Source organism: Crinia signifera, chromosome 9 (genome assembly GCF_055691185.1).
Source record: "Crinia signifera chromosome 9, ASM5569118v1, whole genome shotgun sequence".
Lineage (NCBI taxonomy): Eukaryota > Metazoa > Chordata > Amphibia > Anura > Myobatrachidae > Crinia > Crinia signifera.
This window is the reverse complement of record NC_139225.1, coordinates 16,323,149-16,333,559: the sequence shown is the minus strand read 5'-3', so window position 1 is coordinate 16,333,559 and position 10,411 is coordinate 16,323,149. Positions and strand designations below refer to the sequence as shown.

Here is a 10,411-nt window from a genome sequence, read left to right as displayed (position 1 = left end):
TATACTAGTTACCAGGACTAAGGGTCCGCTCTCTATACTAGTTACCAGGACTAAGGGTCCTCTCTCTATACTAGATACCAGGACTATGGGTCCTCTCTCTATACTAGATACCAGGAGTATGGGTCCTCTCTCTATACTAGTTACCAGGACTATGGGTCCTCTCTCTATATTGATTACCAGGACTATGGGTCCTCTCTCTATACTAGATACCAGGACTATGGGTCCTCTCTCTATACTAGTTACCAGGACTATGGGTCCTCTCTCTATACTAGTTACCAGGACTATGGGTCCTCTCTCTATACTAGTTACCAGGACAATGGGTCCTCTCTCTATATTGATTACCAGGACTAAGGGTCCTCTCTCTATACTAGTTACCAGGACTATGGGTCCTCTCTCTATATTGATTACCAGGACTATGGGTCCTCTCTCTATACTAGTTACCAGGACTATGGGTCCTCTCTCTATACTAGTTACCAGGACTATGGGTCCTCTCTCTATATTGATTACCAGGACTATGGGTCCTCTCTCTATACTAGATAGCAGGACTATGGGTCCTCTCTCTATACTAGTTACCAGGACAATGGGTCCTCTCTCTATATTGATTACCAGGACTAAGGGTCCGCTCTCTATATTGATTACCAGGACTAAGGGTCCGCTCTCTATACTAGTTACCAGGACTAAGGGTCCGCTCTCTATACTAGATACCAGGACTATGGGTCCGCTCTCTATACTAGTTACCAGAACTATGGGTCCTCTCTCTATGTTAGTTACCAGGACATTGGGTCCTCTCTCTATACTAGTTACCAGGACTAAGGGTCCTCTCTCTATACTAGTTACCAGGACTAAGGGTCCTCTCTCTATACTAGTTACCAGGACTAAGGGTCCTCTCTCTATACTAGTTACCAGAACTATGGGTCCTCTCTCTATACTAGTTACCAGAACTATGGGTCCTCTCTCTATGCTAGTTACCAGAACTATGGGTCCTCTCTCTATGCTAGTTACCAGGACATTGGGTCCTCTCTCTATACTAGTTCGCCTTGCCGCACATACACATACACAGTGGGCCTGATTCAGAATCGCATGCATTAGCGCGCACTTATAAACCACTCTAAACTAGGCTGTGTCTTTGTGCCCATGATACCAGGACAAGGGACAAAGTAACCCAAGACCCCGATCGCATCACCCCAGAGACAAGAGATGGCGTTCTGCAATCGCGTACTGATAAAACACAAACCGCACTAAGTATCCAGGATCAACTTTAAGACCTTTGGCAAGAACCGTCCCTTAAGTGTGAAATCCATCCCCTAGTTCCTGAGACATTGTGTCTGTCATTATATAATGCACTTATCCATACAATGGCCCCTTATTGTCATTGCCCCTGGCTTGCCCCCGTGGGGTGTATAAATACCAGCGCCCGCCGTCCGACACCTCACAGCAATATCTCTCCATCATCAGAACCATGATCCGAGTGTCAGCATTCCTCCTGCTCCTGGGCTCCCTGCAGTGTCAGGCTACTGACCTCCCCGTCCAGAAGGATTTCCAGATGAAGAAAGTAAGTGCAGCTAGAACATTATCCTTCTAGAATTTACGTTGCCATATGTACGGCGCTACGGACACCTCGTGGCGCCTTTTTAAGGGGGTGATTTATCAAAGCTCGTGGAGAAATAAATTACCAACCAATCTCCTAGCTGCCATGTTACAGACACTTTATTAAATATCACAGTTGCTGTTGGCTGGTACTTTATCTCTCTCCGAGATTTGATACAACTCCCTCTCCGTGGGGTAGCCGTACATCTGATTGCAAGAAGGGTGAATGGGACAATGAGTATCTTGACTGCATGCTGCCTTTAAGTATGGCCTATAGCACAGATTCTCAAAGTCGGTCCTCAGGACCCCACGCAGTGCATGTTTTCCAGGTCTCCTCGCAGAATGACAAGTGAAATAATTAGCTCCACCTGTGGATCTTTTAAAATGTGTCAGTCAGTAATGAGTGAACCTGTCCTGTGACCTGCAAAACGTGCACTGTGTGTGGTGAAGAGGACCGAATTTGAGAACCTGCGGCCTATAGCATTGTTTCCCGAACTCAGTCCTCAAAGCCTCCCCCCTACAGTCCTGGTTTTAAGGATATCCGTGCTTAAGGTCATATACAGTCAAATCAAAGCGCAGTAGAGATGGCCACCGACCAATGATTATATGGATTCGATGGTCTACGACCAATGATGAATGCTTTCACCATCAATGGGGGAGGAGCAGATGGTTTCCTGTCATCTATGATAGAGAGGAACTACCAAAACAGTTTCTCCTCCGAATGTCGGGACACCATTAAGCTCCACCCCCAACAACCATGAAGCCCAGTTCCTGGGCTGTGATTGGACTGCGGGTCATTAAAATTAATCCAGGGTGACCATCGGTTGGTTTGTACCACGGAGGTTATCTGTCAGTGGTACCATAGATGGCCAACTCAACGATGTGGCTATCCGTGGCCTGCAGCCACATCACGGGCTTCCTAGATATAGCCGTAGCAGCAAATGTCGGCACTGCGCCCACCACAGAATAGGACACCTGTTCTCAAGAAGGCATATCAGGCATATCCTTAAACACAGGAGTGTAAAGTATGGGAAACATGGATTTAATAGAAGGCAGAATATGCATTCACTAAGATCCAGCGACAACAAGGAGGCATGAGGCATCAGGCACCTCATTGCCTCTATCAATGCAACCTACCTACCCCAGGCATTAGCTGCCGGTAACCTGTCTCTCTGATATTTCCACAGTTTGTGGGCCAGTGGAATGGAATCGCTGTCGCCTCTAACTGCCCTATGTTTAAGAAAATGAAGGAGGACATGACCGCCCCCGCCTGTTTATACTCCATTGGCCCAGATGACACTGTAAAAGTCTCCGCCGCCTTCAAGACGTAAGAGCACGTATTGTATGCCCCCTCTCAGATGTTCGGGATGGTTGTGCGGTGCCACTAAGCTCTGCCAGAACTGTGCCAGACTGCCATTAGTACCACCCCAGTGGTCGAAGTGGAAATTTTGAAGTGGGGGTATGGAAATTTTGAAGTGGGGGTATGGAAATTTTGAAGTGGGGGTATGGAAAAGTAAAGAGTGAATATAGTGCGCACCTTCGGACACCCCCCTGTCCATCAACGTCCCCTGCCAGACTGCCCCGTTGTACAGGGGTATTACAAAAGCACAATATGCGCTGCTGAGTGATCAGAGAGCATCCTGAGGGGGGGGGATTTTTTTTTTTATCTTCAGATTAAAGTGGCGGTATGGCATACCCCCGTATACCGCCCCACTTCGACCACTGTACCACCCTATAGTGGTACACAAAATATACACAGTGAGGCGGGAGGTCAGCCTACACTCATGGGGGTCTGGGAGACAATCATAAAACCCAGCAGAAATGATGCACCCCCTGCTGGCGCTGGCCTGGTATTACATTATTGATGCACGAGCGTTTATCTGTTCGCTGTTACAATCCCAATAACTGTAGCTAAAGAGTCCAATTGTTCTAGAATCCAATGGCAGCTTCCCAGTGGGGTAGCAACAGTCCTCGCAGACCCCCACGGTGTCTTGGAGGCGCTGAGGGTATATATATATATATATATATATATATATATATATAAAATTGTTTTTCTCTGCAGATCCAAGGGCTGCCAGCAAATGGATTTCACATACCAAACCATGGAAGAAGGTCACTACAAGTTCAGCGGCAGTAAGTATCTGCGCCTCTCACTGCGCACCCCAAATTATGCTTCTCTTTCCATCGTGAGTAATGCAAGGATTGCGGGTGTTTTGTGCCTGCTGCCATATTTTATATCGCACCTATGACATTCGAAACATTTACACACCCGGAAACGGGGCAAAAATGAGCCACATCCCAAACAAGACAGTATCCCCCCAAAGTCCCACTTTTGCAAACTCCCCCCCCCCCTCTACATCCCGCCCAATGCCACATGGACTAAGCCAAAATTCACATAATGCCACATGGATTAAGGCAAAATTCACAATAAATTCCATAAACAGGGACATTGCGCACCAAATGACACCATAATGTCATGCTCGTTGCCAGAGGTTCCATGCTTGTTGTCATGTGGGATTACATGTTCGCTGCCAGGGGTTCTATGCTTGTTGCCATGTGGGATTACATGCTCGTTGCCATGGAGGGTTACATGGTCGTTGTCATGTGGGAATAAATGCTTGTTGCCAAGGGGGAATATATGCTCCCTGTAACGAGGAGACAGCCACAGCCGGAAAGAACTGTAAGCACTGACAGCTGGGTAGAGAGCTGGGGGCTGCCCGGCTGTATTCACAGTGCTGCAAGTCCCGGCTTTTTTAAATTTCGTGCTGCCACCTGCCAAGTCTCGGGAGCGGCAGTGTTGGCTCCTAATTGGTTGCTGGACCCAGCAGGTGGCAGCGCAAGATTCTTCCCAGGAGCCCCACCCCCCACCAGTTACAGCGAGCAGCTCCTGCATGCCTGGCGGTCTCCAGGTGAAAAAACAATCAGAAATGTCAAGGGTGTATGTGCCCAGGTGCCCCCCCCCCCCAAATCCGCCACTGTATGTACTAGAACCTAAAAATAAAGCAGTCAGTATTTTCTCTGCACAGAAACAAAATAACTCACCCAAATCTAAATCTCTCTGCACCTGTTACATCTGCCCCACCTGCAGAGTGCACATGGTTTTGTCCATTTGAGAAGGAATTTGCCTTTGCGAGTGAACCAGAATAAGGTCCCATGTGTAGAACCCCCGATAATGCTGTTATTGTCTGGCGCACGCAAAGCAGATGAAAAAGGTGTGGTTGCCCCAAGTTACCGCACAATGAACAGTGTTAGTAAATGACCCTCAGCATCTTGTGTCTCTGCCCATCTTCCACCATAACACCGGCTGCTATTTCCACACAGAACATGGAGATAACGAAGTCTGCATTGTCGGTACGGACTACAAAGCATTTGCTATGGAAATGAGTTACACAGTGCACGGAGATATAACCTGTAAAACCATCAAGCTATTGGGTAAGTAAAGTGTACTTCTAAAATAACCAGCTGGTGTGCCCAGTTTCAACCGGGCTAAGGTTAGCTGGGCAGAACATTTTACCCACTATGGGGTTAATACCACGTAGTACCCCTGCTTAGCGGGTGGCTGCAAATAACTGTCACAGTTTCCAGACTACCTGGAAGGTCACAGATCCCACCCAATAAGTGCACAGACAGCATTCCCAACCATCACATTTTCCAGAGCACAATGGTGATGCATTGTGATTGGCTGGTGGATGTTTTAGCACATAGCTCCCAAATGAAGCATCCAATTACAAAACAGTATTTTCCTGCAAATCTACAGACCGAAGGGAGTTATTCTGGTTGATTCGCGAGGCTGCGAAATCGCAGCCTTGCGGGTCCAACAAACCCCGCCTTCCGAATGGTGGCCTGACCGCAACGTGTGTTCGCAGCGGTCAGGCCACCATTCGCAGCGTGTGTTCACAGCGGTCAGGCCACCATTCGCATCGTGTGTTCGCAGCGGTCAGGCCACCATTCGCAGCGTGTGTTCGCAGCGGTCAGGCCACCATTCACAGCGTGTGTTCGCAACCATCATGCCACCATTCACAGCGTGTGCTCGCAGCGGTCAGACCACCATTCGCAGCATGTGCTCGCAGCGGTCAGGCCACCATTCGCAGCGTGTGTTCGCAGCGGTCAGACCACCATTCGCAGCATGTGTTCACAGTGGTCAGACCACCATTCGCAGCGTGTGTTCGCAGCGTGTGTTTGCAGCGTGTGTTCGCAGCGTGTGTTCGCAGCGTTTGTTCACAGCGGTCAGGCCACCATTCGCAGCGTGTGTTCGCAGTGGTCAGACCACCATTCGCAGCGTGTGTTCGCTCGCAATGGCTGCGAATGGATGTTTGACACAAACATCCATTTGCAGCCTGCAGGGGTACCACCCACATAATTCGATTTGTCGCCGACCATCGAATGATGTGGAAGGCACACGCACATCTAAGGTTGCTCAGAGCACATTCTGAAGGAAGTGGCCGGGCAGCTGACATCCGGAGATGTCAGAGTCCCGCCCCTGGTGCCCACGTCACCGGGAACACCAAGCTAATTGGAAACCTCCAAGTTCCTGCTGGGGTGCCATGATTGGGGACAATTGCTAGAGAGGCCGGACAAAGCTGGATTGAACCATCATGGGGTTGTGATGCCCGCTGCCATAATTTACACAGTGTTGTCTCCTCTATATATTATATATATATTATAATGCATTTCTGGTGCAGGGAAAGGCAGAGAGGCACCAAAGGAAGTGATGCAGCATTTTGGGAAATTCGCTGAGAGCCAAGGAATGACGGAAGCTGACATGAAGATGTTCAGCGCAGACGGAGGTAACTGATATTGTTATAGATTATATCATGATGGTTGCCTCGTTTTCCCGCCTCAGTAATGGGGCGGGGGTAGGGGGAAAAGGAAGCTCAGGGGGACTTGATCGATAATAAAAAAGGCCACAAGAACAAGGTGGACATGCACAAATGCCGGTCGACACATGCAAATGGTCGACACGTGGAAATGTCAACATGGTTTTTTTTTTTTTTTACTGTTATTTTGTAGATTATATAACATGGACCACAAACCTCATCCCCCCGCTGCGCTCGTCATGCTATGGACCAGGGCCCTTGCTCAGCACACTTTACAGAATCAGAAATCACCAATCAGAAACTACGTGTGTGTGGGATGGGGGGGGGGGGGGTCGAACTTTTGTTTGAGACGTCCTTTTGTCTATGGTGATGAAAAACTCATGTTGAAGTTTTTATGTGCCCACTTTCCTCGTCTCGACATTTTGCTCCTGTGGACCTTTTGCATGTCGACAGTAATGGCTCTACAGCACCCTCTGGTGGCATGAAGAGATATGGCAACTGCTACATGACAGATTATAACGCATGTTAATGTATTGGACATAGTAAGTAATTTCCTCTCGGCTATAGCGTAGGCTGCCGTTTTCAGAGGTCAACATTATACTGACTACAATACAGATTATTCATTCCTGTGCTCAAGGGCCCATACAACAAAATGGCCGCCCACCACCATGTGGTAGGAGCGGTTTATGAGGTATTACAACAATTGATGATGATGGCAATAATAAAATGGCAGTGTGTGACATGATCTTCTGTCATCCATCTCTCCTCAGATCTCTGTATTCCGCATGCTGTCTAGGTGAGTTTCTATGTAGTGACAATGTCACATGATTTCTCCTGTGCAAAGCTAAACCTTGTGTGCGGTGAGGGTGAGTGGGCGGCACAGTACCCGGGCAGCCCTTGCAGTCTCAGCAGCGGCAGATATGGTGGGTGATCATTGCCATATCTGTAATGGGTGCAGGACGGGCCCTTGGACAACTGTGAAATTTTCCAGAGCACAATGGTGATGCATTATAACTGGCTCTGAAACAAAGCAACCAAATACAAAGCATTATTTAAATCTATGGACCAAGAGCATTAATTTGGTCTATATGTCACAACCGTCTCTGTCGGTTGTGACATAAAGACCCCGGCTCTGTCGCAGACAAAGACCCCCTCTGAATTGGGCCTATATTCTGTAAAGCACAGTCTTCCATAGTCCTGCTGCTGATATCAGCTCTCCCTGTCCCACCACGCAGGATAATCTTCTATAAATATTGACCCTACGCATCTACCTGCAGGTGACTGCTCGCCGTCCCAACCACCTCTGACCTTTCTCGTTTGTGTTTTGCAGGAGAGATTGCATCAGGTGATCCCCCCCACCCCCTACAGCTTGGACCCCCCGCTCGCAATCCATTTCCCAATACCCTTCTCGCTTCTATTTTCAGCTCTGTTCCCTTTCAAAGAGAAATAAAATCATTGAACAAAGCAGAGTTGTGTTATTTATTATTAAGCTGTTATCTGAGGTGAAGGTGCCAAGCCGGGCAGCGGCCATCTTTGGAACGTACTAGGTAAAAGATAGTGTCTGATTGGTTAGAATAGCTTCACTAGTCTGCATTATAAGGATGATACATCCCTAGACTCTTAATGATAAGGAGAAATTAAAGGTGCAGTATTAACACCTTCAGTCAACAGGACATGATGGAACTGATTTCTAGTCCAGGCCCCGGGCCCTCTCTTTCACTTAGCGCCCGGCTCCTCCATCTCCTATTGTGCTGTGTTGCCTGCGCTGCTCAATGGCTGAACGAAAGCCCTGCTCCTGGACATCAGATTCAGGATGCTGGTGGCCAATTTATATGTGGCAGCAAGTGGTGAGCCAATCACAGCTGTTGTACCGGTAGCCGCTCAGATTGGCTAATGGTACGCTAGCTCTGATTGGCTCACCACCCAGTGCCGCATATGAATTGGCTGCCAACGTCCTTATGTGAAGAAGCCTGCACTCCGGGAGCACAGCAGAGGGGGCAGCGGTGGGCTATCCAGGAGGCAAGAGACCGGCGGCTGTTCTTAGACACTTATGGCCCCTAAAACAAGGCATGGGGCAGAAAGTGGGTCAACCCTATATAATAAAAAGCGAAAGCTGTTCCTCATATTTATGGGGGGGTTTCAAGTGTCTTGCACGCCGGTGGCCACTAGATGGCACCCAGAGAAGTTCTGCCGCACACATTACTGTACGTTATACATCCCGAACCAGGAAAGTCTTTGAATTTTGCTCTTTGATTCCTGCTGGTCTTTCTCTAGTTAATGATTGTGGGGGACAAACACTGAGGTCAGAGGGTAAGGGGATCAGACGGGAAATCCATTGACTGCCGACCACTGTGTTACATAAAATTGTATTAGAAGTCGGTATGTGAGGCGCCGGGATGTGGGGACATGCAGAAAACAGGGACAAACGGAACACGACCAGAAATCCTCAGGAGACGTCTTAAGTAAATGGCGTCCAATGGCGGCTTCTCTGATCCGCCATTGTCGCGGCCGGTGAGGCTGCGTCCAAGGCTCGTACATTCCTGGAAAACATGGCAGACTCCCCTTTTTTTTCAGGAATGCTGCCAGTTGACACCCTCAAATACCAGCCGCATGAGAGTCATACTTTGGATTTTGGGGAACAAGCACTAAAGGCCACAAACATTGATCGATTATGTAAATATCGGGTATATATATATATATATATATATAAATCTCCCAATCAGGAATCGAGTGGGGCGGAGTGGTGCGCTGGAGGCGGGGCTAAGCACCGTTGCCCCTGCGCCCCGAACACACTGATGCTTTGCATTTCAGCATTGGGGCCCAAAATTGCTCCTAGCAGCCCAAATATAAGTCCTGACCACTAGGCCCTGCACCGAAGCCATGAAATGCCCTAGACCAGAGGTTCCCAAATGCGGTCCTCAATGCACCCCAACGGTCCAGGTTTTAGGTATATCCATGGCTTAGCACAGATGGTTAAATCAGACTGACTGAGTTACTAATTAAGTCACCTGTGGTCAAGCATGGATATACTTAATACCTGGGCCGTTGGGGTACCTTGAGGACTGCGTTTGGGAACCTCTGCCCTAGACAGCAGCCACCACAGCAAAGGGAGAGACCACCCGGAGAGGAAGAGCATTGTGCTGGGAACAATAGTATAGTGGGGGTAAGTAGGGAGGTGGGCTCCCTACCTATCACAAAACCCCAGTGCCACGCACATAATAGTTACTCACAAGAATATTCTTCTTGGACCACGCACCAGAGACCATATTTATTTTATTCTCTTATGGCCTCAAGCTGTGCAAAGTGGACAACACTCCCCCGCTCAGTGGATGTGATAGCACCGCCCCCGAGGAGCCAGTGGTGGGAATGTACAGTAGGTGCCTTCATTCTGGAGAGCATTTTCTGCTATGATTCATTGTTTGAGCCCTATGGGCCCGATTCATGCCTGCTCACTGGGGTGCAGGTGTTCGTAGCCACACTTCTCCACCCCTGTGCACGCATATGCAGCCAGGACTCACTGGAGGCTGTGAGGGCCAGGGGGGGGGGGGGGAGGAAGCCATTGATGATGACCTGCATTTCCTGGGAGATGGCACAATAACCGCTGGCTGCATGTCCCCAAATGCTCACAGGGTGTCTCAATCACCCTGCGTGCAGCAAGTGAAGGCCTTCGGGTGAACGTCTCAAGCACGCGCACTGCATACCATGTGCATATCATTCGCTAATCACTCGGGCTGGGAATTCGCAGCCTGGGCAAGCGAGTATGAATCGGCCCCCTCTGTCTCACATCAAGCCAATGAACACAGACTGATAGATATAGACTTTGGCCTGGCCTAGTGGTCACCTCGTATTTCTACTGACCCACATGTGGGCATAGGGTGGTGAGGACAACAAGGTTTTGTCGTCAAGACCATGGGCACAGTTCTAGTGGCTGGCGAGAGCCCTGCACAGACATCAAGTGCATGCCAAGGCTGAGGAACCTGGGGCGAGGAGAATGAGGAGGGATTCGG

General features: G+C 49.0%; 1 long non-coding RNA gene across 1 annotated transcript; it reads left to right on the top strand.

Moving 5' to 3' along the window:
* The first annotated feature begins 4,897 nt into the window (after window positions 1-4,897).
* Window positions 4,898-7,856, top strand: LOC146036510 (uncharacterized). Its single transcript, XR_014460828.1, has 4 exons — window positions 4,898-5,019; window positions 6,270-6,374; window positions 7,175-7,200; window positions 7,735-7,856. It is a non-coding gene; the product is annotated as an uncharacterized LOC146036510 (long non-coding RNA).
* Window positions 7,857-10,411: the final 2,555 nt, after the last annotated feature.